The 24680-nt window shown below is 25.8% G+C and overlaps 1 long non-coding RNA gene across 2 annotated transcripts; it reads left to right on the top strand.

Annotated features, from left to right (window-relative positions):
- The first annotated feature begins 11725 nt into the window (after window positions 1–11725).
- LOC112791786 (uncharacterized) lies at window positions 11726–14721 on the top strand. 2 transcript variants are annotated; one of them, XR_003197283.3, is made up of 5 exons: window positions 11726–12240; window positions 12315–12447; window positions 12633–12700; window positions 12816–12930; window positions 14476–14721. It is a non-coding gene; the product is annotated as an uncharacterized lncRNA (long non-coding RNA). The 2 variants fall into 2 exon arrangements; XR_003197284.3 differs by having other exon boundaries at window positions 11736–12240; window positions 12594–12700.
- The last annotated feature ends 9959 nt before the right edge of the window (window positions 14722–24680 follow it).

Here is a 24680-nt window from a genome sequence, read left to right as displayed (position 1 = left end):
AAAGATTCTTAATTCGTAAATAAAATAAAATTAATACTTATTGACTTTTGCAGTTAAAAGCCAAGTCATGCAAGCTAGATTTGTTAAAAAAATATTTAAAGTGAGGAAATTATTAAAATAAAATGATAAATTAATTATCATTAAAATTATAATTTTTATAATATATTTATTCTATTTTCTTGATCTATGAGTGATTAGATTTTTACTTTTCACTTTATCAGCCTACTTAAGTTACAATATTAAGTGTAAAATATTTATTTATTTACCGTTATCTTCATTATGTAAAATATTTTGTGACTTTCAAAATGATTGACTAGTCTATTAGCAGCATATCAGATTATACTATTCACGCTTCTTTGGATATTAAACGGGTCAATTTAATTAGATTAACAGAAAATTGGTTATTAGACATATCTAAGTTTTAACATAAAAAATCGATTGAAAGTAGGGCTTATAATATATATTCTACTCGTAGATATTTAATTCGGACCAATTGTTAAGGTAGGATTATCTATCCTATCGAGTAGAATATGGATTTAGGGTTATTTAATGACAAATTCAAAAAAATTTAGTAGTAAGGACAAAATTTATATAATATGATGATAATTTTTATAATAAAAATAATATGTGTATATAAAAAATTAAATATTAAATTATCTATTAACCATTATATATCTGTGTATAAATACATGTATTGTTTAACTTATTTTCAATGTATATTTTATATTTTAATATATATTTTATACAGATAATTATTTTTCATGTACATATAGTATGATTATTATTATGATTATATTTTGTTATTGTAAAATATGATTAGCTTTTAAAATATCTAATATACAAATTAAAACATTAAAAAATAATTTAAATAATAATATATAATTTAAAATTCTATTATTTTAGGTTTTATATTTTTAAAAAATTAAATAATTTTTTTCTTAACACTATTATCAAAATTTCTCTCTTTCCATATATATTACTAAACAATTATTTAAAAATTCAGTTCCTAACATAATTAGAAGCCGACTCTTATTGATATTCATAGTTAAATTTTTTTTAATTAATACAGTTGCTACGTAATAATTAACGAAAAAAATAAAGCTAATTTGAAAAGAAGATAAATAATATTCTTTTGAGTTGATTTTTTTAAAAAAAACACTAATTTCGTTTAAATATGAGAATTAATCATTCTAACGAATATCTAATATAAAATTTTTAAATTGATGATTAAGTACCAAAAATTGAGTAAAAAATGATTGTAAGGTCAAATTTAATAATTTAATGGGGAAAAATAAATATTACTATATACTACTAAAAAAATTTCAAATTGTAGTGGGGTGCTTACCCCCACACCCCTACACTTGGAATCGTCCCTGACTCTACCCTACCCTACCCGCACCCCTAATATATTATATAATATATACGCTAAAAGTTATATATGTAGTGAAGAAAGTGAATCTTGAACTCACAATCATCCTCTTATAAAAACTTGAAATAACCACTAAGTTAGTTGATGATCATATTATTTATAATTTTATATTGAATTTCTTTAAGATTTTATTGTTTTTAATTTTTATTTGAACTTAATTTTTTATTTTCTATTTTATTAATATGTATGAAATTTGGAATGGTTAAATTTTATATTTGTTTAAAAATTTTTTATGTTTCTACGAATAGAGTCGGATAGGGTAGGGTTTAGAACTTTAGAGTGCGAGTAGGATTAGGATTGAGAAATTCTCAACCCGCGGATAAAATAGGGTAGAGTTTTAAAAAAATTTTCGACTCGCGGTTAGAATTAGAGTAGAGTCTAAACCCTACTCTATCCTATCCATTACCAGCCCTAATTAAAACTTGAGAGCATACCTAAAATAGGTTAAAGAGTCATTAAATCTAATTTGTTTTTTTACCAATGAACCAATTTCAAATAATATAAAATTAAAAAATATTCTTTAAAAATATATTTTATATAAAAATATATTATTTTATTTTATCTAATTATTTAAATATCTAAGTTTATCAATTTAATAGCCGATTTGATTTACAAAACCTGAATAATATACAAATCATTTTAAGCATTTGTTTTCTTAGAAGACTCTTTCTTTAAAAAAAAAAAGATCAATAAGGTCACCTCTTCGAAGATTATTGTTACTAAATAGAACTATATTACCAGTTACTAGTACTACTACAGGGAAAAAGATTTGAATTTGATTCTTGAAAATATAATTGTGTATACTTTAATTTCTAAAATATTAAATGTTCTAATTTAACTCATAAAATTATATTTTACAGATTATGTTACTGCCAGCTCATTTAGTATTACAATTTTAATAGTCAAAAAATGATTATTATTTTATAAATTCTGATTTATAAAAAATTTATGTATGATATACTAATTTATGAAGAATAAATTTGTTATAGAAAAGTTGATATTTATATTTGAATTTGAATTTGTTTATAAATTCTAATTTGATATTTTTTAATTTAAAAAATGTTAATAAGTTTATAATTAATATAACATAATATCGAAATTAATTTAAAACATATATATTTTTTTTAATTTTCTTAGAGTGCACATGGATCGGATGAAACTGGGTTCGCCTTGACCCGGACCCAACTCTAAATAATGATTGGGTCTATTTTTAAAACCCTTAGCTGATCCTAAATCTCGTAAAATCATACCAAATTAATCCTTAAAATGTTCGAATCTAAACCGAATCTTCAGATTAGACCGGACCATATATACAACCCTAATGTTAAGCACACGTTATAAATATTAAAGTTTAGCTAATATGTGATAAATTTATTATTAATAAAAAATTAAAATTTTTAATACATTTGTTTTATTTTTATTAAATAAAAATATTTAAATTTTTTCACTAATAATAAATTTATAAACCTTAAATATAAACCAGCCAATCGTTACACCATATCATTTATAAATTAGCAAGGGAGTGTGACATTAGTCATTTGGAAGTCACAATATCCATTTTCTATTTTCAAATCCAAAAAATGTATCAAGACATGAACTAAAATTAATATTTTTAAAGATAACAATTATCCAAACCCAAAAAACTCTAAACCCTTGAAAGTTAAAATAATAAATGAATAAATAATTAAAAAGAAAGGCCTCTGCTTTTCCCTCTCCACGTTGAAATTTGCATTGTTGCTCCGGCGCTTGTGGACAGAGCTCTACTCTTCTTCAAACGTTTCGCTCTTTCTTGCTAGAAACTGTGACTCTGCATTTCTAAATCTACCGGTTTGGCTCAGCTATGTTTGTTTATTTTATGTGTTGTTTATGGCATTCAACTTGAGCTCTACCGGATTATTAGCTGTTTACAACTTAAGATAATTGTAGTTTGAGTCCCATTTAGAATAATTAAATAATATATTCAGGAATCGTGAATAATGAATGGTGAATGGTATATGTAAATTTGAATTCAAAGACAACATATATTTGTTTACATTCTTTAGATGCAACACAATGATTCAGAATTAAAACCGCAAATGAGTTCTAGTCTGAAACCGAACTGGCCAGTGCAGTCGGTTCTGTTCCTAAGTTTCACCAAATTAAAGTAATATAACTGAGCAGAGCAAAGTACAAATATAAACACTAAAGCAATGATAATATACATAGGGATCACGTAGTCGAAGGAGTCCCGTTACCTGACATCCATGGCTGGTATTGCTTCTATAACTCTGTCGAACACGCAAATTGAATCCTTTTTTGTGTGTATTTTTGTTTCGATTTGGTTGTGGGAGAGAAAAAAGAGGAAGGGTGCCAGGGAGAGAGGGAGTTGATGAGGATTCAAATAGAGTCCCAAGCCTTAATAAAAAGCGCCACAGAATATAGTAAGTGTGAGAAATTATAGAAATGAACACAAGAAGGTCATAGTCATAGCAGGCTAATAGGAGTTTCCAAATAATTTAATTATGCTACTTTGTCATCTTCGTCGTTCGTTCCAAATAATATAAATAAAATGATGATCTCATCAACGTGTTGGTTTCCAAATTCCAAAACCTCTAGTTTGTATAATTAAATAATGTATTATATCTTTCGTAACCTTAATTTTTTTTATCATTTTTAATAAAAACATCTCAAGTGTTATATTGAAATTAAAAGTTTAACTAAAAAAATAATAATTTTATGTTTAATATCATTTATAACCAAAAATAATTTTAAAAAAATTATTTATATCAAATTTCTTTTTATAAAACTTTAAGTTTTATCTTTTATTATTATAAAAAATATAGTGTAAATAATATAAATCAGTTTATCTAATACTTTTGGTATATGTATTTAAAATAAATTAGTGAATACAGTATATAAGATATATTCATATTAATAAATAATTTATTTAATATCATAAGAATATAAATAAATTTAATATAATATTATTTTATATATTTTTATTACATTCAGTTAAAAATTATTATAAAAATTAAAGTATTCTTTATATGATAATAAGTGTAAAAATTAAGGAAAAATATAAAAAAAAATAACAAAAAAGATTCCTCAAACACACCAATCAATTCCTATATAATTATAATCAATTTCCATATACCACCAACTCAAGGAGAACCCTGAACACGAAGTCAAGGAAGCAACTAAAACAAAACAAAACAAAAAAAAGACCGAAGAGAAGAGAAATCCGTGTCTCTTGTGAGTTTTGATTTAGCATGAAATCAAGTATAAAGTGAAATCTTTTCTCTTTCTTTTTTTTATTATTATTATAGTTTAATTTTAATGTACTGTGACACTTTGACTGTGTAAATTTTTTAGCATTTAGGACATACAATTATGTTATTTTTTGGATGATTTCACAAGGTAAATATAAATACTTATTTTTAAATAATTAGATGCATTGCGTAAAACTGTTTTATACTGATCCTGTTTTAAATAATTCCTACCCAAAAGACAAATGCTTGATTCTTTGGATATATTTAATCATATTTTTGGGGGAAAATCTTGCGGAGGGTAGATCACATTCTTAAAACACTTGATTGGAAAACAGAAAACCTTTCTCCCCAAATGAAATAGAATGGGGATGCATGTTAATTTAAATGGGAAAGTATGAATATGGGTGACAAGTGCGGGATCCTTCTTTCTCAAATATAAATATGGGTGACAAGACAAAAAAGTTAATAAAAATTGAATTATACCAAAGCATATCAAATAAATTGTCAGTTGTCATCTTTAATTAATGAGTTAGGGATTGTCAATTATTTGCCACAATATTGCCCCACTTTGAACATCCCTTGAACGGACTTTGAAATACTTGTTGACTTTTGCAACTAAAAGCATCTCTAATGGACAAAATTTTGAAGCCCTCCTCTCATTTTGTGAGAGAGAAAAGAGAGATGAAGCTTTGGAGTGGAACTCGCTTGAGTTCCTTTACGCATTTCAAAATGAGAGAATCTCTTTGAATGAGGATTTCTATTAGACAATCTACACTTGTCAAATGATAAGTTAGATAAAAAATAGATAATTATATAAAATATTAATTAATTAAATAATTGTATTAATTAATTAAATAATAATTAATTCAATAATAATTATAATGACTAATTATATTAAATATTGATATTTTTATTTAATTAATAATTTATATTAATTAATTAACTAATAATTAATTAAATAATTAAATTATAATTAATTTATTAATAATTATAATAATTAAATAAATTAAATGATTAAATTTTTATTTAATTAATAATTTATATTAATTATTTATATCATAATTAATATTAAATATTATTTATATTTATATTATTATATTAATTTAGCCATGACAAAACTAGCTGTTGTAAAAATAGCCGTTAGAAACTAGTCGTTATTATGTTATCGTTATTATTAATAAATTAATATTTTGTTTTTCTTTGTATTAAGTAATTTTACAAATTAGTGTAACCCCGAATTATATATTGTGTATTATTATTATATATGAATTTATTGAATATTAATATCTTTTAATAGTGAATTATTTTTAAATTTTTAAATTTAAATTATATTATTGAAAAAATTAATTACATTAATTTTAAGTATTTTAATTAATTAATTAAGTGGGATCACAACAGGACTAAAGTTAGTTCCTCCTAATAGAGAAGAGATAGTTGTTTTGAGTTTCTATTTACTGTTTATGATACAAAAGCTGATGTGGAGTTATTTTTTATGACAGGTGGACCATAAACAAAAATTTAGATAAATTTCCTATTGGAGATGATCTAAGAGCCAAGCGCCAACTGACTCATGCAAGGTACAATTTTTGGATATACAATGTTGAGTGTAAAATATCTATTTTTAAGCGATAGGAGATACGATGATCATTATTTTTTATTTATTTAAAAAAATTAAAGAATCGAATAAAAAGTTGAAAGAAATTATTTATTTTATACAAAATTATTAACCGCAGAAATTCATGCTTATGAAATTGAAAAATTGGCAAAAGTTCTTATTCAATAATGTTAGAAAGATAATAAAAAAATTAGTCCAAATAATTTAAGTATAGAGAGATTATGTCATTTGAGTTATAATTCATTGGTATTATTTTAAATTTTATTGTTTTAACTTGATTGGATTTGATTCATAAAAAAATTTAAATCTGTAATATTATTCAATTTTTTTTCGTTTCCCAAATATTATTATTATTTTATATAAATTTTTGTTTCTCCATCTTGAATATAACTTAAATTATATCATTGTTAATAATTTTGTCGTAATTCATCCTTCTCATCAATTAGCTATTTTTAAGGCGAATCTAATGCAATTCGGGAAAAAAGAAAAAAAAAAGTAAAGAGTGTAGTATTTTTTGAAAATTAACTTGTCATTAAACATAAAAAATAAAATTCATTATAAACTCTAAATCTTATCTAAATTATTAATATAAAATATAATAAATAAAGAGTTGGGATTTGTTTAATTAATAAAAAGTACATGTCTTAAATAAAAAAATATTTAAGAACAAAATCTTTCTCAATTATTATTTAATGGATTTATCTATCTTGTGTTCTAAAGCTAAGAGTATATGTTAAGTTTATAAATTAAAAAATTTAAAATTTTAATACATTTATTTTATCTTTTATTAAATAAAAATATTTTAAGTTTTTTACTAATAATAAACTTATTATGTGTCCTTATTTAATATACTATAAATACTTATACATATATATTTTATAAAACAAATTATTTTTAAACAAAATAAAAATAAAAATTCAAATAAATTTATGTATACACTAAATATAGAACAAAATTTCAAGTAACAGAAAATAGTTAAATACAATGATATTTTGAAAAAACTTACAAGACTAGCAAGAGAGTGTAGTATCTACTTAATATATTAAAATTGGATTTTTCCTCTAACTAATGAAGGTGAGGTGTCAATATTTTGTGACTCCGTTTTCTCTCCAAAATAAACTTTTCTATTCTTTATTCTAAATTATTTTATAAAAAATATCTTTATTATAATTATATCAAATCAATATTTAATGAATTATTAAACTACTTATCAATTATCAATTAAAAATACTTTTAATAATAATAATAATAATAATAATAATAATAATAATAATAATAATATATGACAATGATATGATAATTGCACCGGTCGCAGTAATCATGATAAGAATATTTGAATTTAATAATAAAATGATCAAATTTTATGATATTAATAACACACATTAATTTTAAACATTTTTAGTCATTTTAATTATGTTAATTTTAAAAATATTAATATAATTCTAATTCTTATTTATTATCCAATAATAATAATAATAATAATAATAATAATAATAATAATAATAATAATTCGTATATAAACTATTTTAATTACCCGTGTATTATTATTAAAATTATATATGTTCCTAAATATAAGTCTTGAAAAACACGATATGGCACGGACTATTAATGTAGAGTTGTTTAGGTTTGTTTAAGAAGATATAATAGAATCTATCTATCTATCTACTTAATATACTAAAAGTGGGTTTTTCTCCCAACTAATGAAGGTGAGGTGTCAATTTTTCGTGACTCTGTTTCTTCTCCAAAATAAACTTTTCTATTCTCTATTCTAAATTATTTTATAAAAATATCTTTATTATAATTATATTATAATTAATATTTAATAAATAATACATAATTATACTAATTTAGAAACATATCTTTATTATAATTATATCAAATCAATATTTAATGTATTATTAAACTATTTATCAATTATCAATTGAAAATACTTTTAATAATAATAATAATAATAATAATAATAATAATAATAATAATATATGATAATGATATAATAATTGCACCGGTCGTAATAATCATGATAAGAATATTTGAATTTTAATCATAAAATGATCAAATTTTAATTTTAAATATATTAATATAATTCTAATTCTTATTTATTATTCAATAATAATAATAATAATAATAATAATAATAATAATAATAATAATTTAAAAAATTCGTATATAAACTATTTTAATTACCCATGTATTATTATTAAAATTCTATATGTTCCTAAATATAAGTCTTGAAAAATACGACATGGCACCGGCTATTAGTGTAGAGTTGTTTAGGAAGATATAATAGAATTTATATTTCTAAATTTCAAGACATATATTTCTATTTCAATCTGTGTATATCAGGTATAATATTCTTATTCATTGTCCAGAATTTCTCTGATTATGATAGAAGATAATTATTCTAATCATATTATGAAAAATTATATAATTTTAACAAAATTAATATATGATGTGTCATTACTGTATATAATAAAAATTATTTTAATAATAAATAATTTACATATTTATTTTTGTTTTACTAAAGTTCATATATAGTGTTTTTCTGTGGTACATGAATCTAAATTTGAGAGTCAACTCATAATTTTATATTTATTATTTTTCTTTTACTACTTCATAGAATAAGAATGTATTCTTCGTTTTTCATCGAAGTTGATCCTTTTAAGGCACAATTTATAATTTTGATATGCTATTAGTGTAAAATAGTTTTACACAAATATTCAATGACGTAATATCATATCATAAAAAATAACTATCTTTCATATTGATTGCATTCACCTAAATGATAATCCAAAAAAATAGACATAATTAAACAATTATATAAAATATTTTATACTATCAATAATTAAAATTAGACTCTAATTTGTATCTAAAAATATAAGATAAAATTATATATTAAATTAACTTAATAAAAATAAAATATTATTGTAACATTATTTAATTAATAAATTTATATAGTTAAAGGTTATATCTCTATTTTTTTTCAATTTTCCTTTAATATTTACCAGTAAATTGAAGAATTTCGGATTTAATATCTATTTTGATAATTAGTTCTCAAACATAAATTAAAATAAAAATCAATTAAAATATTAACGCATTTTCTATTTTTATCTATCTAAGTAACTAATACTATTATTATTATTATTATTATTATTATTATTATTATTATTATTATTATTATTATTATTATTATTATTATTTGAAATTAATTTTTTGACTTTTTTTATTAAATAATTAAATAATAATTAAATAATCTATAAAATATATAATGAGGATATGAAAAATTTAGTATAGATTTTTTTTCTAAAATATCATTTATTGTATATAATTCATAAAAAAATATATTTCACTTTTATTAATGATTAGAAGATAACATATTTATATTTTGATTAATTTTATTTATTATTATTATTATTATATTTAATTTACAGAAAGATAAATTAATAACCATACTATTATTTATCAATATCTTAATATTGATAGTGATTACATAAAAATTATTTAATATTTAATATTTTTATATTATTTATTTTTTATATATTTTGATATATTTATAAATATTTTTTATTATTTTTATATCTTATATGTTTACCCTCACTATTTAAAATTTCTGGATCTATCACTACTTTTGAACGTGTTTTTTAATTTATTTTTTATAATTCATTGAATACAATTTATTACAGTAAATTATTATATCAACTAATTACTTTGATTAAATATTTAAATATCACATGATTTATTATAATTCATATCAATCAAATAATTGTAATTTATTATATCAATTATTTTAATTCATTAATTTATAAGGTACATAATAACATAGATGATTTGTTACTTATAATGATTAGGGATAAGTACAATTTTGGTTCCTAAAGTTTAGTGCCATAATCAAAATCGTCCCTATTGTATTTTTGGATTTAAAATTGTCCTTAACGTTTTTTTTGTATTAAAATCGTCCTTTTTAATAAAATTTTTTATTTTATTCCTAAACTATCCCTATTCCTAGTTTAATAATAAAAATTATAAAATTAAAAAAAGAAAGAAAACGCGTAAAAACGCGTTGGGGTGGGAGAAGAAAAGGGTATACGAAGGGGGAGGGGAGGGGAGGGGAGGGGAAGAGGGGGAGGGGGACGGCGCCGGGGAGTCTCTGTCGTCGCCGCCGTGACCTCATCGTCGCCGCCGCCTCCTCCAGAACTCTGATTATGATGACGATGAAGGGGGAAGGGAAGCCGCTGTCCCGCCGCCGCAGTCTCGCCGCCTTGCTGCCATCCGGCACCGCACCGCACCACCGCCACCTCCTTCTTCTTCTTCTTCTTCTTCTTCTTCTTCTTCTTCTTCTTCTTCTTCTTCTTCTTCTTCTTCTACTCTCCTCGCCGCCGCCACATGAGGAACCACCGTCCGCTGCTGTCTCTGCCATCTGCATCTACTTTTTTGTGCTTTGAATTTTTGAGAAACCACCATCTACTTCTTTGTTAATTTATTCCTTTCTGTTTCTGCTTGTGTTAAATTTGTGCTTGAATTTTATTCCTTCTATTTTTATTTTACCACTATAAAAGACCATATATGCTAGAAAAAAATATCATTCATTTACCAATTACTTTTTTCATTAGGTAGTTTTTACAAAAATTCTTTTTCTTCCTACGAGGCGTCGTTGCAAGAAGGCAACTCCCGTGCTCATCATTTAGAGCAATATATGATATGTTATCCATGAAGCATTTATAGACCATGGTGTTATCATGTATGCATAAATAAAAAAAATTCCGTAATTAAGCTTAAGTCATTTATCTGTTTGTGTGGTATATTATAGTGTGAAATTACTTTCAATTTGTGTTGTGCAATGATATTATGGTTTAATTTAAGCTTTTGTTTTAGAACTGTGTTATGATTTTATCTCATTATTTTCTCTTAGATATCAAGTTGATGTATTTTGTAAGACTCAGAATTTTCGAAAAATCTTATTGTGAACTAATTTCAATTTATTTATTTATTAAAGATTTTAATTTCAGAAATTATTTTATTAAAGCTAATTAAATCAATTTTTGATAATTAAATTAAAAATTTTATCTAATTTTACAATTATTGGGTAATTTGCATATTTAAATTATAAAGTTTAGGAATCGTAAAATAATAAAAATTTATATGATTTAATTTAAATAATTGTGATTCTAGAAATTAATACTTTAATTTTTATGAATAAAAAAAATTAATTATATTATCTATAATTATCGAATTAGAATTATTTATTTGAGAATAATTTGTAAATTAATAATTAAATAGTATTTTTAATAAATATTAGTGTTGGATTAAAACAGATTTTCAATTATCCTATTACTTTTAATTTTATAAAATTATTATATTACTTATATGAATTTTATCTTAACTCTAAATTCCCAAATAAAACTCTAATTTTAATCAAATTAAACTATAACCCCCTCCTAATCTAACCTAACCACCGCCACTTCCTAACCCAAACTTAGTTCCATCCTTCAGAAAGAAAGAAGAAGAGAAAGATAGAAAGAAAGAAAGAAACGAAGGCAAGAAAAAGGGAAACGGGGAAGGGGAAAATCAGGGAGGAAGAGAGCGCCGGAGAGGAGCCACCGCCGCGCTACTCAGAATCGTGTCCCGCTCGCTACCGCGCCGCGCTCAGTGTCGTCCTTGCCAACGCAGTCGTGTCGTCGTCACGCACAAGAGGAGGAGAAGGGGAGCGACGGAGAGAAAAGGAAGCGATGGCGGCGTGACTAGGCTCGCCGCCGTTGCGTCGCAGAAGCTTCCAGTCCCGTTGCTGCCGTTCGCGCTGTCACCTTCAGCCCGCGCCATCGCGGTTCGTCAAGACTGAAAGAGAGAGAGAGAGAGAGCTCGGGAGCAGAGGAGAGAAAGGGGAGACCCGTGCTCAGCCACCGCCGCGCTTCTGCCGCCGAGAAGCTCTGCTGCCGCCACTGAGATTCACCATCGGTAAGGGTTTTTGAGTTTGGTTTACCTTCGTTTAAGATTCCAAAAACCTTATTGTCTCTGCGTGTTGGTTTTAGTCACTGTCGAAGAAGCTTCAGCCGCCGCCATCGATTGTCACTGGGGAACAACCGCCGTACCTCTGGTCGCTGGAATCACAGACTGGAGAGAAGGGGGCTGCCTCTCCTATTGCTGCTGTTTCGTTCTTTTATCGTAAGCGGTCTTTGTTTCTAATTCCATTGAATTCATTTCTGTTTTCGATTCCATTGAGTTTAAATTCTCTATTTTGTTGTAACCATGGTCACTGTTGCTGGAATTACTGACGCCGCTCTCGGTGCTGATTGGATTAACCACCATAGCTATTCTGCATCACCTTCACTTTCCATTATTTCTGTCAGGTCCCGTTCTTGCCGGTGTTGGCCATCGGATTTGTAACAGCTCCAACTTTTATTTCCCTCTTGATTCAGTGAGTTTTTCTTGTCTTGGAATTCTCGCTGTTAGCGATTCGTTATAGTTTATTGAGGATTTTGCAATGTTATTTGCTATTTGATTGAGTTTCGGTTATTTCTTATTGCGATTAGAGTAACTATGGTTGTTGCAAAAGTGGTTTGGAACTGCGGTTGTGGTTGCCGCTATGATGAGCCGGGGAAAAAAGGGATTCAATGCATTTAATTATGCGGATTGCGAATAATTGAGGTAGAGATTTTTCTTAAAATCTAATTTATATTATAGAGTTGTGATAACTAGATATTAATGTGAGAGAACATATGTCTGTAATTATGATTGTCTTCTAAATGTGGTTGTTTGCTGAACTGAATGACTGATTGCTTGATTGCTTGAGTAGTTTGTGATTGCTGAAAAGAAATTAGTTTGAAAGGTTATTTAGTTGATTATTACGAAAAGTGGCTTTCTTGGTTTTGAAGCTATTTTTGATAATGTAAACGAATCGGTTTTGGAAATAATTTGAAATATGAAAATGAACGAGTTTTAGAAACATTTTAATTTTGAGTTAGTCCGACTCTATAAATGATTTAGTACTTGAGCTGGTTTGATTTTAAAAAGAGATTTATTATTGGCATTGATTCTCTTGAAAAATAATTTGATATTGAAACTAGTTGAATTTTGGAAAATGATTGAGATTTGGAAATGGTTAAGAAAAGGTTTGAGAAATGTTTGGATGGGATCCGAAAAGGGTGGCAGAATCCGAGTTTTAGAGGAGATGCTACCAAAATTTTATAAAATTAGAAGTTTCATTTGAAGTAGTTATTTTAAAAGGTTTAATTTTAAGTATTAAATGATTTAAGATTACCTCATTTATTAAAGGAAGAGTTATGTGTTGGATTAGGAATTGTTAGTGAACGGAATGGAAAGAAGGATGATGAGGATTTTCTTTGAAATATGGTTTTTGAACGAATTTGGAAATGAGATTTGGATTGATGAATGATGATGATGTCGAAATATGGATTGAGAACGTTGAGATAAGATCTTTGAATTATTCATTTGGCTTATGAATTTGAAATATCTGAGATACGAGGTTCCCTGGATTAAGTGTCGTGGCTTGCCGCCACGTGTACCAGGTTGAAAACTCGATACTCTGTTGACCCTAGGACGTAAGTGTGACCGGGCACTATATAAATTCCCGGGAATGTTACCCCCATTGAGTAATATTGATTATTTGAGAAAAAGCTATGCATAGACTCTTGGGGATGTACGTCGAGGGACAGTCTAAGGACAATTCAAACTTGTCGGGTTGGCTAGATAACCGACAGATGAGCCTCATCAGCCATAGGACAGGCATGCATCATATGCACTTATATGCTTTGTTTGGGTTTGAACTTGTTTGGATTTGCCTAATTGCTAAACTGTTCTTAACTGCTACTTGATCTATTTGCTGTAACTGCTACCTACTTGTGCTTTTCTTGTCTGTCTTGCCTGTGTTTGTTCTGGCGTGCTACATTTGAGAATGAACTTTGGTGCTGAATTAATGATTGTGTTGTTGATTGCGTGGTTGGCTTCTGATTGAGATTTTCTTTTAAGAAATGAAAGGTTTTGGATTTCTGAAAGATTAAACATTGTTTTTTTTTTTGAAAAGGTTTTGAACGCTTACCTATTGGTTTTAAAAGATTCATAAGGCAATGATAATCACTGAGCTTGAAAACAGTTTTCTTATTAAATATCTTCTTATGACAACTTTAAAAGTCCGTGGTGAGACCGTGTGGTTAGGTTCTCATCCCCCTACAGCTTTACTTTTTCAGGAACCGGATGAAGAAGCATTAAGAAGAGTTAAACTCCGTTTAGTTTTATATGTTGTATTAATTAGTTTATTTTCTTCCCTCGACTTTGTTATTACAATTTTTGCAAGAGGGATAGGAGTTGTATGATTTATATATATTATATTATAAGATATTATGTAAGAAGTCTTGTATATGAATTTATGCCTGCTTGTTTTTTTTAAGATAAAGTATTTATTTCCGGTTTTCAAAGAAATTAGCGATACGGTGTTGTGTCACAGGCTCCTATTTTAATATTTAGTATGTAAAGTAGTCGTAATACTTCTTGCTATCAGAGTGGCACAGCCGGAAGCGTGACATTCTGGTAGTGAGGGTGTTACATATTTTTATTTATTATTATTGAAACGGATGTGATATAAAATTTGTAAAAAAAAAATAAAACTCTCACACTCAATTTATTTTTTTTGTAGTCTTTTATCTCTTCTATTTCTTTTTATTTTCTTCTTATTCATTTTATTTTTTTTTAAATATCATATAATTCATTATATCAATTAGTTTAATTCATTAATTTATAATATGCATGATAAAATAGATTATTTATTACTTATACGTTTATTTTTCTAAAATCTAAATCTGAATAATTATATTTTTAGTTTTAGTTATGAACAAAATATTTTTAATAATAAATAATAATTAACCATTCATACTTTTAATCAAAGTGTTTGGATGATTTTTATATTTATTAATATTAACTGTTGATTATTTTTCGTCAATAAATTGTATTATAATTTTATGTTAGTCCATAATTGATTAATGATTAATATTCATGAAACTATGTTATTCTAAATTATATATTTTACAAATATTTTATTTAAATATATTTTAAACACAAAAATGTATTATTTTAATAATATCATACTTTTACTTTTTTTAATTATTCTAAATGAATATTTTATCAAATACTAATTAAAGCCATCCTTCCATTTGCTTTGACTAACTTATTATCTAACTATTATATAAAATTAAAATCGTATTAATGAATTTAATATTAAAGTTAATTTGGTTTCTTATTTAATGTGTTTTTCGATTTTTTTAGTCTAATCAACTAAAACTATTCACTTATAAATAGTCACTTTTATCTTATTTTATATTATTAACTAATTAAAATTACTAAAATTTAATACAATTATGTTTTATATTTTTATATTTAGTTCAATCCATCTAAACTATATAATAATCATTTTAATTTTTATATTTTATAATGTAATACTACATACATTAATAGTAAAATAACATAGTAAATTTTAATGTTTTAATATTAAATATAAAATTAATACGTACAAAAGTTTTTAAGCTTTTAAATCAATACGAATCATTGTAAATAATACTTATTTATAGCATAAACAAAGAAATACAGAATCTTAAGTTTTTGATATAAAAATTTAGGAATATATTATATGTACAAATGTAATTGCATAGTATTATTTTTTTTAATGGTGTAAACCAACAATTCTAATTTTATTTCACGATCAAATTTAAAAAAAAAAGGTTGTAATTTTAAAGGTAGTAAAAAAATAATAAAATTAATCAAAAAAATAGTTAACTTATATTATTCTATTAATTTATTTAATATTTTAAATTATTTTTATTTATATTAAGATTAATTTTAAATATTTTAAAACAAAAAGTATAATTAATTATAACTTGCATCTTAAATTATGTTGAGTACATGATATTCTATTGTGCTGCTAAATGTAAAAATGAGATAACAAATATAATTTTATCTCTTAATTCAGTATATTTATTTATATTTTATACTTTTTTACGATTAATTTTGTACGGTGTTAGTATATTAAATAAAAATACCTGTTATAATAACAAAAAATAAAATAAAATTTCAATCAATAATTTTATATTCTTTACTTTTTTTCAGTTTTATTTTGGATTTTAATTTATTACTAAAAGTAGTTAAATTCTATTGATACTAAAATAAAGTTACAAAAGGTCCATAGGGTAAAATAAGTAAAATAATGTGATACCCACATTACAACATCCAAATGAAACAACCTAGGATCTAAAATGTTTATCTTTCTCTTTCTCGCCATCTATTATATTATTGATTTTATTATATAAAAATCAATTTTTTACATTTAATGATAAAGTCAACGTAGCATGTTTCTGAGTGTGTTTCTTAATTTATTTTGTTTAACTCATTAAATATAATTCATTATGATGCATTAATTATATCAACTAATTGATTTGATTAGATATTTATGTATCACACAATTTAAAATTATGTATATTGGTTTGATTTTTATGATATATAAATTTAAGGAGTAAATTAAAATAATATAATTTATTACTTATTTAATTTGAATACAACAAATACAAAATTAATTTAGTCAAAAGTTTATTATTTTCTAATCTTCGATACATAAAAATGACACAATAAACTTGTAAAAATAATTTTTTTATCGTTTTTGCTATTTTAATTTTATTTTCTTTACTTTTTTTTATGTGTAATTTTATTTTACATTAATTTTATGTATTTAATAACAAAATATACTCATATTAATTCTATCAGATAATAATATATTTTTCTCCTATATTAATCAAAGAATTTCAATAGTTATCAACTACATCTAATAGAATGACTGAGAAGTGAAAACTACGCTAAGTTAAACCCAAGTTCAAAATGCTGAAACGAAGGAAAGAAAAAAGTGGATATATGATTAGAGAAAAATATATAATAACGAGAAATATACTAAAACTGGATTTTTCCTCCAACTAATAAAAGTGAGGTGTCAATTCCTCATGAATTCATTTTTCCTCTAAAACAAAATCACTATTTTCTCTTCTAAATTTATTTTAGAAAAATATCTTTATTATAATTATATTACAATTAACATTTGACGAATAATGCATGATTATACTAATTTAGAAAAATATCTATATTATAATTATATAAAATCAATATTTAATACATTATCAACTAATAAAAGTAAAGTGTCAATTCCCATGAATTCATTTTCTCTCCAAAATGAAAGCACTATTCTCTATTCTAAATTTATTTTAGAAAAATATCTTTATTATAATTATATTATAATATTACAATTATATTACAAGTAGCATTTAATGAATAATGCATAATTATAGTAATTTAGAAAAATAAAATAAAATCCAGTAATTTATCTTTTGACTGCACACGCATGTAGAATAACTTTTAGGAAAGAGTCACGTATAGTAAATACGGTCGATGATTGTAAAACTATATACTAACATTGATATAATATTATTTTAGGTATATGTTTTTCAGGTATCAAAGAAAAGTTTTGAGTTATTTTTTAGTGGGTTTAAATTATTTATTGTTTATTAGAGAATTTTGTGCATTAGAATTCTCTAATAATTTATTATTTATTTTGAACTGATTTTGATATATTTTTACTTGACAGTAAAACAACATATAAAAATTTATTGGTGGGTCTACGTATTACTAGGTTATTTATGGTCACAATGAGTATATATGTTTGATTTATTGAAAAAAATAAATTACTAAAACTAATTAATAACTATTTTAGAATTAATACATTTAATATTAGATTAAAAGAATAAACAATACATAATATGTTACATTTTTATTAATTAAATTATTATAATTTAAATTAATCTTAACAAAAAAATTTAAAATTGTAATTTCAATCTTATCACGTGCATGACATTGGCTATTACACTTGTTAGTTATTTGAAAATCGGACGTACAATATCCAGTTTTTTTCTTATTTTGAAACGCGAAAAATGTGTCATGAGTCGAGTCAAGACTCAAGACATACACTAAAATTGACAAAGTTTTTAAAAGATAAAACTTATCTAAACCCAAAAAACCCTATAAACCCTTAATAGTTTAAAATAATAAATAAGTAAATATAAAAAGAAAGGCTCTCCTTTTCCCTCTTGTCTGGTCTCTGGATGCCGGACGTTGTTGCAATTGTTCCTGTTGCACTTGTATGTGGACAGACCTCTATTCCAAATGTTTCCTTTTCTCTTGCTATAGAAACTGAGTTGCTTCTCTGAATCTGCCAATGTGGCTCAGCTATATTTGTTTATTTTATGTATTTATGGCATCATCACTTAAATTTGCTGGACGTGTTCCAGATTATTAGCTGTTTACAAATTAAGAGAATTGTGGTTTGAGTCCCATGCATTTAGAATAACTAAAGAATATATTCATGAAATTTAAAGACGACAGATATTCGTTTACATTTATCTTTAGATGTAACACAATGATTCAGAATTAAACTCATTTTGTAAATCTAAAATTGGACCACACGGGTACCGAACATATAAATTTAGGTTTTTTATGGACAACTATGGAGGTTTTTTTATAGAGAAGATGGAAGTTTTTTGATACACAAGATGGAGGTTTCTTTTATAGAGAAAACTAGTATATTACGCGTATAATTTTACCAAAATTGATTACAATCAGATTGTTTTGTCGATTTTTAGTAAATCGATGGTGGTTAGATATTTAGTGGTTTGGGAGCGAAACCTACTCCTTTTTGCAGGTATCAGTTTTCTAAAAGTGCATCAAAGTGTCTCCGATTAGACGGAAATTGGAAATAAAAATAAATTAAAATTTATAAATTAAAGAAAAGAATGAAAAAGTAAAGTTTTCGAAAAGAAAATATGCTGAAAATAGAAAGGTTTGCGTTGAAATTGAAAGAAAGTAGTAAAATGTCTTTGACTGGGTCAAAGGGTTTTGACATGGAAATCTAAAATGCAGAAATATAAATTAGACAATGAAGATAAAAAGTACTTTGAAAGATAAATTTACTTAAAAGAATAAAGTTTACAGAAAGATAAATTGAAAGAATGAAAATATGGAAGGAACTCTACAAAAAAGTTATTCGATCGCAGATTCAGAAATTCTCTGGGATATGAGTGTGCTTAAGTGTTTTTCTGAGTTCAAGTTCCAATTCTAATTCCCTAAGACTTCATAGTATTTATAATTTGCTTTTGGTAACTAACAATTAATTACAATTAATTACAAAATTACAACTTTGAATGCGTTCTCTTTGGTAACCGTTCCCGCCTAAACGTTTCCCATGATTTCCTCGCGTGATAGAAGCCTCTAACTTCTCCACCACCATAATTACTCAAATCACTTATTCGAATAACTTATTTCGATTACCTGACTCGAGTACCTTATTCGATTTGACTTGCTCGATTTATCGAAAAGTCTTGAAATCGAATTCGTGTCGAGAACCTCCATCTAATGCTTGCATGTGTATCTTTTCGAAAACTGCTTATGTTTTCGACCGCTTTACCACTTCGAACCGTTTACCTTTATCGAAAATATTTTTTGATTAACAAATTGCCCCCTGGATTAATGTGTTTGCCTTCGATAACTTTATTGGAAGATAAAACACTTAATCCAAATTCAAACTTCAGTTTTTGAAATCAGTAATAACTATCATTTAACTTTCCATTAATACTGGCCCACTCGACACGTTTTTCGAGACACACGCTTCCTCTTCCTTCCACTTTGAACTGCCACATTCATTTCCCCTCGATAAAACTGAGCGTGAAAAGCAGTTTCTAACTGATTCATGTTGTTACCGAATTTGGCCTAAGATTCAAAAACCAAGTAAATGTATTCTTCGTCAATGAAGAAGAAAAAACTTCATTTTCAAATTTTCATCATTAGCTAAATTTTCAATCTCAACTAAATATCGAGCAACATATTCAGTAGTTGATTCTCCGATTTTTTCAGTAAATTTTATAATTATCTTTGGATTTTTCACCCCTTTTGGCAGTTCAGCCATTTGAACAACTTGGGAAAAAACAGATACAAAGTGGGGTCGATTCATAAAATCAACATTCAAACCAATTTGATTCAGTACTTCTTCCACAATTATGGTGACTTGATAACGTTCACCGCCATGGTTATTGCGTAATCTGGCTAAAAAGTCATCAGCATTTTGTCCTCGGGGAACTACATGAGGATTTTCTCTATTAACAACATCATTTTCATTCTGAAATATATTTTTGAACCCCTCATTATTTCCCCTGGCATTATGCCTTTCACCATCCTCATAATCCACAATTCGAGCAATCTGTTCGACTTGTCTAGTAAGACGTTTGAATCTCGATTCGTGATCAGCCATCATTGGATTTAAAATTGTGGTCATTTGTTGAGTCAATAAATTGAATAAGTCATGATGACTTTCTTCTACTTGTTATCGATATACTGTCATTGAATTTGCAGCATTCGAAATAGAGCCCACATTATGATCACGAGAATACTCAGAATGTTGTTGTGGGTTTTGAGAGTTACTCCCTCCACTTGTATTCCCAAAACGAATAGGTAGAACAAAACCACCCACTGGTGGGGTATAACCAGGAGGAAGACCATATGGAGACCAACCAGCGGTTAGTGGAGGCTGGAATGGTGGCAAAGTGCCACGTGGACGAATGTTACGTCCAACGTTTCCAGTTTGAACAGTCGTAACTGCTATACTCTCTGTTCCGATTGCACCTTCCGAATGTGAAGTCACATCCACTTGTTGCATAGAAATTGGTATGTTATCATTGGTGGATGAACTACCATTCACATTTGACATTTTATCAGCCATGTGAATGATCTTTTCACTTCATAATCGCATACACTAAATGACACCACAAAATACTTATTTGACAAACTTCGAAATTTTAAAACTGTCCCATCGGGCGTGCCAATTTATTTTGTCAATTTTTAGCAAATCAATTGTGGTTCGATATCTAGTAGCCTGGGAGCAAGACCTACTCCTCTTTGCTGGTACCAGTTTTTTAAAAGTGCATCAAAGTGTCTTCGATTAGACAGGAATTGGAAATAAAGATAAATTAAAATTTATAAATTAAGGAAAAGAATGAAAAAGTAAAATTTTCGAAAAGGAAATATGCTGAAAATAGAAAGGTTTACGTTGAAATTGAAAGAAAGCAGTAAAATGCATTTGACTGGGTCAAAGAGCTTTGATTGGGTCAAAGGGCTTTGACATGAAAATCTAAAATGCAGAAATATAAATTAGACAATGAAGATAAAAAGTACTTTAAAAGATAAATTTACTTGAAAGAATAAAGTTTACAGAAAGGTAAATTGAAAGAATGAAAATATGGAAGGAACCCTACAGAAAAGTTACTCGATCGCAGACTCAGAAATTCTCTGGGATATGAGTGTGTTTGAGTGTTTTTCTGAGTTAAAATTCCAACCCTAATTCCCTAAAACTTCCTAGTATTTATAATTTGCTTTTGGTAACTGACAATTAATTACAATTAATTACAAAATTACAACTTTGACTGCATTCTCCTTGGTAACCGTTTCCGCCTAAACGTTTTACGTGATTTCCTCGCGTGATAGAAGCCTCTAACTTCTCCACCACCATAATTACTCGAATCACTTATTCGAATAACTTATTTCGATTACCTGACTCGAGTACCTTATTCGATTTGACTTGCTCAATTTATCGAAAGGCCTTAAAATCGAATCCGTGTCGAAAACCTCCGTCTAATGCTTGTGCGTGTATCTTTTCGAAAACTACTTATGTTTTCGACCGCTTTACCACTTCGAACCGTTTACCTTTATTAAAAATATTTTTCGATCAACAAAAATATAATAAAAAATCTAAATACTTAACTGCAATATGTAGCCAAAAGTCATAAATGAAAAGAACAACACATGATAGTAATTAAAAAAAACCATGTTATTTTAAGTTTGAGATTATTTTTTAAAAGGGAGTTATTTAAACCAAAGTGCCAAAAACATCTTTTATAAAGATGTTTTATAAAAAAATGTAATTTATCAATTTAACCACACTTTAAATAAAAACAATACTTTTATAATATATTAAAATCTAATTCTATAATTTATCATCTAAAGATAAAAAAAAACTTTCACATAAAGACAATTATAATATTTTTTTCCGAGTACCCATCTTTTTCAAATATAATCTTTGATGTTCTTCAAACTCATCATTCAACCGAGGGGCTTGGAACAGTACTTGCGACAAACTTTCTGTCGTTATGATTTTTTCTGTTGACTTCTCACCAATAACAATAAAGACACTTTTTCCGTCTCTATTAGTCATAATCAAGTAATCAACTAACACCTTTGCTTTTTCCTTAATTTTTAATATTCCTTTCACTAATTTGGAGTTATTAGATATTGTATTTTTAATTTTATATTCATCTTTTTTTAATTTAATTATTTTTACACTTATGCCAATAAATTATAAGTCAAATGATATAGTCTCTTTATACTCATCTAAGAGATTGCGAATTTGAATTCTTCTATCTTTTGATAAAAAATAAAAAATTATTCTTACACTTATCTTTAATAGAATTCATTCTTTTTCTTTTAATAATAACCGCATAAAAACTGCAATAAGTTAAACAATAACCTCTAATATAAAATAATAAAGGAAAACATAATAATCATAATATAAAGCAAGAATATAATTGTAATAATCTAGGGGATAAAAAGCGAAAAACATTGTAAGCATGTAAATAAGAGATGCCACGTGACAATTTTTATTTGTAAGATTAGATATAAATAATGGATATTTTTACGACCTTTAAGATCTAAGAATAATTTGAATTAATAAATAGATGAGTTCTAATGATACTTATTACTTAACGTTTAATTTTTATCTAATTTATATTTTTTATGATAAATTTTAAATATTTAATAATTATTTATTTTTATATTTTTAAAATTAAATATTAATTTTTAATTTTTTTTATTAAATTAGACAAATATTTTTACAAACTATAATAATGGCGTCTGATTTGATACTCCAAACTTTAATGGAGTTTTAGAACTCCATAATTAAAAGAAAGAGTAAAAGTGTATAAAAATGTGGGTTTAGAGTTTAAAACTTCTTAAATGTGAAGAAAGAGAAGTGTGTAAAATTATGTGTTTAGAATTATAAAATTTTATAATTTTATAATTTTTGGATTAAGGATTTTTATTTTATTATTTTAAATTTTGATCCATTTTATTTTTAGATTGATATTAGAATATTATAAAATTACAACAAAAAAGAAATTAAAGAGTTAGAAATATTATAAAGTAAAATAATTAAAAAAATAAAAATAAAAAATATATTTAAAAATGATATAATTATTAGTTTTTTTAGCATCAATAACTCTTTTATTTAATAAAAAAAATATTTGGTTCAACGGGCTGGATTGTCTCGTTCCGCAAAAATCCGTTAATTTTGACGGTGTGAGTTTGATGGAATTTTTTTTGTTTGGAAGATTTTAAATTCTAACCTGACTCGCTCTTTTAAATGAATTCGACAGATTAGTCCGACAGATTCAACCTATTTTGTCATTTTAAAATTGGATGAGAAACTAACTTGGGTTGGTCGAGTGGTCAGCTCACTCGTCTACTTAAACAAGTGTCGGGGGTTCGAATCCTGCCTTGTGCATGCAGCAATCCATTGACCAGTGGCAAACCCTTAAATAGAGCTCCAATCCGCGATAAATTAGTTCTTGACCTGTCGGGTTAGAAGATACCGTAGGCATCAACAAAAGAAATAATTTGTCTCTTTTTCATGGTGTTCTAAAAAAGAACAAAGCCACTAAATACATTTTCTGTTCAATCCCATCCTTCTAAATTTTTTATTATATATGTCAAAGATTAAAAAGTCAAAAGAATGGAATACCAATATACTAAGAAAGTACAGTAGTATATGTGAAAACCTTCCAATAATTTATGCATATTCATATTCATATAATTGATAAAAAGCTGGAGAGAGAATTGTATGCAAGGTTGTAAAAATCGGACTGGTCAATAAACTGGTAAGGTTATTAGTTTAATAGTTCATTGGTTTGACCGGAATTTAACTGGGGTTCAATCGGTTTAATTAAATATTAAATAAAATTATTTAAAAACCTATATATAATTTTGAATATATAAATTTAATAATTTCTAACTTAATCAAATTTAAAATTTTATAATTTCACATCACAAATTATCCATAATTTAATATTAGAAGCTCACAAACAACTTCAATCATCAAAGTTCATAACAAAAAACAACCATTTTTTCAAGCCATGACCCAAATTGCTTCCATTTACACAACAACATGCAACAATCATATCAATCAAAATCAAAATCAAAGTTTTATTACTCAACAAGAAACATAGTTCACTTGAGCTGCAACTATTCATAACTAA

The sequence above is a fragment of the Arachis hypogaea genome, chromosome 1 (assembly GCF_003086295.3).
Source record: "Arachis hypogaea cultivar Tifrunner chromosome 1, arahy.Tifrunner.gnm2.J5K5, whole genome shotgun sequence".
NCBI lineage: Eukaryota > Viridiplantae > Streptophyta > Magnoliopsida > Fabales > Fabaceae > Arachis > Arachis hypogaea.
The sequence above is the reverse complement of the archived record's forward strand: the minus strand, read 5'-3'. Positions and strand labels throughout refer to the sequence as shown.